Here is a 3,531-nt window from a genome sequence, read left to right as displayed (position 1 = left end):
TTTTTTTTTTTTTTTTTTTTTTTTTTAGTAGAGATGGGAGTTCACCATGTTGGTCAGGCTGATCTCGACCTCCTGACCTTGTGGTCCGCCCACTTAAGCCTCCCAAAGTGCTGGGATTACAGGCATGAGCGACTGTGCCTGGCTGCCCCCATCCTTTCAGTGGGGGGCTGAACCATATGGCTTGCACACACCTCTCCTGCCTTATTGCTCTCATGTTTATCAGGGTCACTCCTAAAGGTGGCCTCATAAGTGGAACACAGTATTTCAAGTGTGGACAGGTGTATGGTAAATGAATCACTTCCTGAGATCTGTACCCTACACGTCAATTGCAAAGCCAGGTTTATGTTGACTTTTTAAGAAGACAAACAATGCAGGCAAATATTGAGTTTTAGGTTAATGAAAACCACAGGGTCTTTTTCCATGGATGATAACCATGTACAATTGCTACTTCGATTTTTTAGGGCCCATTCATTAGAAAGGCATTAGTTGTCCTGCTTTGTGTTCTGAGCAGAACGATCTCTTAACTTCTCTGGAATATTCAGATGCCTGAAGACACCTGGTAGAGTGGGACAGCTGGGCGGCTATTGACAGAATGTTGGGAGGACATGCAATTTTATAGGACCCCTCTCCTCTGCAGTTTCCTCCGAGTCAGTCCCACAGACTCTGGGTGTAAGGAAAGAATTGTGTCACCAGGGACCCAACTCTTCTGTTGAAGGAGTGGGTCCTGTAGATGGCGGGTGAGGGGGTCCTGTAGGTCAGAGTTGCAATGGCTGCATGAAGGCTGCCACATGGAGGCGGTAACTAAGGCAGAGGCAATGGCCTGGACAGCGCTACAGACGGCTGAACAACAGCTCAAGGAGCAGAACATTCAGAGCATAACACACCCAAGTAGAGAGACGGCAGAGCATCAGAGACGCATGAGTCCCCTGTTGCCAAGGCTCATGGAGTGAGGGCCATCTTGGGAAAATGGATTTGCTGTTCATAAAGCCACAAGGCTTGGAGCGCTGAGGTGTTTCAACACTGTTGGGGAGCAAAAGATGTGTTCACTCATTAAAATCCCATTACCTGGCCAGGTGTGGTGGCTCATGTCTGTAATCTCAGCGCTTTCGGAGGCCAAGGCAGGAGGATCACTTGAATTCAGGAGTTCGAAACCAGCCTGGCCAACAGAGTGAAACTCCTCTCTACTAAAAATATAAAAATTAGCTGGGTGTGGTGGCAGGTGCCTGTAATCCCAGTTACTCGGAGGATCACTTGAACCTGGGAGGTGGAGGTTGCAGTGAGCCAAGATTGCATCACTACATTCCAGCCTGGGTGACAGAGAAAGACTCCGTCTCAAAAAAAAAAAAACAAAAGAAAGAAAGAAAGAAAAGAAAAGAAAAGAAAAATCCCATCACCTACAACACTGGCTATTCTTTCTTCATTCTATCTGAAATTTAGTAGGTGTGCCTTCTAAGCCTTCCTTCAGTTGGTCAGTCTGTAGACAGGCCCCGGTGCAGACCCTTGTGGCCCTCCACTGGACAGCTATTATAGGTAGCCACAGAATCATTCATCATCTCTGTTTTTGGCTCTTGGGCTACCTGTGCATGCACCTAAGTAAATACTCAGCCAGGCACCACTTTATGGATGAGTCAGCTGGGGAAGACTTTGTCAAATGATTTGCAGAAACAGAAATGTGATTTACCTCATCTACCTACCTGGAAGTCCACTCAAAAGAGAAAAATAAGTATGACTATCCTGATTTATTCTTAGTATCTCTGTGTTGATGCTTCATGACTACTGCATGCTTTTCTAAATTCTCACAAACCATCGATTTAATAATCCATCAGTACAAAAGGGTGTGTAAATGGGTCACTTAAAATGGCCTCTGGGCTCCAACTTCCAAGAAGTCTCAGTCTACCCTTAATGTTGGAGAAGTCAGTACAGTCTAAGCCACATTTTTATGACTAGCTTTACTGATTATCTTCCTTCAATTATCTTAATAAGTTTAGTGGTACAAGTGAACCCTAGTTTAATAAAATCCCATAAATCTAAATGCCTTTTAGATTTATTTCAGAGGAATAGTAACATGGTTAAAAAAAAATATATATATATATATATATATATGTACTGTTTGAAAGGAAGTCTTTTTAGATATCAAGCTTGAAGCTTTCTTAACATAACAAAAGAGAGGGAACATAAAATGTGATTTACACACAACTCTTCAGAGGCATGCCCTGTGTATAAAGAGGGGGCCACCCATTCTGAATCCAAACATATTCCTGGACAGTGCGAAAGGGACCCCAGGCCAGCTGCCCACCATCGGGTCTTCTACGTGCCTTTGACTAGAATCCTTTGTTGCTGCCTGACGTGACTGTAATTTTCTGCTATGCTCTGCCTGCTGTCTGTCGAACTGAATGGATAATGACATTTTTATTTGGGTTAATGTGATATGAGATGGGGCATGTAATATGAAAAATGTTTTAAAAAGCAATGCAGAGAAAATATTATAAGACAGCGGAGCATAATCTGTATGTTGGCCAATAGCCATTATTTCAGGTTTTCTTCCTTGCATTTTACACAGCAGTTACGGAATATTTACTTTTACATGAGTTGCATACAAACAAAAGCTCTCTTTGATGGGCTTGCATAATCTTTATACAATCCACAAACCCCGCAGTTCTTCTCCTAGATTTTTGAACAAGCAGGCAAACGTGGCATGTGCACACACACATGCACAGATGAATACACAATGCTATTATCACTCAGATCTTACTAAAAGACTCATTTGGTTGTTACATTTCATCTTCTTCATGGGATAATGAGTGATTTTTATTTTTTGTTTTATTCCAAGTTTTTCACAATGCACATGCATTACCCTTATAATCAGATAAAATATTAGTATTATCAGGTTTTTAAAAAGGGATTTGTGAATGTTTCGGTCACCTCAAAATTCATCCTTTGAAGACCCAACTCCCAGTGTAGCTGTATTTCGAGTTAGGGCTTCTAAGGAAGTAATTAAGGTTGAATAAAGTCACAAGGATGGGGCCCTGATCCAATAGGATTGGTGTCCTTATAAGAAGAGACACCAGAGCACTCATGCTTGTTCTCTCTCCCTCTCTCTCTGTCTCTCTCATGCACAAAGAACAGGTCTTGTGAGCACACAGCAAGCTGGCGGCTACCTACAAACCAGAAGGAGAGGCCTCACTGGAAACCAACAACGCTGGCACCCAGCCTCCAAAATTGTGAGAAAATACATGTCTGGACTGGGCACAGTGGCACACACCTGTAATCCCAGCACTTTGAGAGGCCAAGGCAGGTGGATCACTTGATGTCTGGAGTTCAAGACTAGCCTGGCCAACATGGTGAAACCTAGTCTCTACTAAAAATACAAAAATTAGCCAGAAGTGGTGGCACTTGCCAGTGATCCCAGCTACTCGGGAGGCTGAGGCAGGAGAATCACTTGAACTTGGGAGGTGGATGTTGCAGTGAGCCAAGATCGCGCCACTGCACTCCAGCCTGGGTGACAGAGCAAGACTCTATCTCAAAAAAAAG

General features: G+C 43.4%; 1 protein-coding gene across 7 annotated transcripts in view; it reads right to left on the bottom strand.

Annotated features, from left to right (window-relative positions):
• The window catches only part of TBXAS1 (thromboxane A synthase 1), a 178,574-nt gene that overhangs the window by 70,066 nt on the left and 104,977 nt on the right, over nt 1-3,531 (bottom strand). The window lies entirely within an intron of this gene.

The sequence above is a fragment of the Piliocolobus tephrosceles genome, chromosome 8, assembly GCF_002776525.5.
Source record: "Piliocolobus tephrosceles isolate RC106 chromosome 8, ASM277652v3, whole genome shotgun sequence".
In the NCBI taxonomy this organism is placed as follows: domain Eukaryota; kingdom Metazoa; phylum Chordata; class Mammalia; order Primates; family Cercopithecidae; genus Piliocolobus; species Piliocolobus tephrosceles.
Note: the sequence above shows the minus strand (reverse complement) of the source record. Positions and strands in the feature narration are given on the sequence as shown.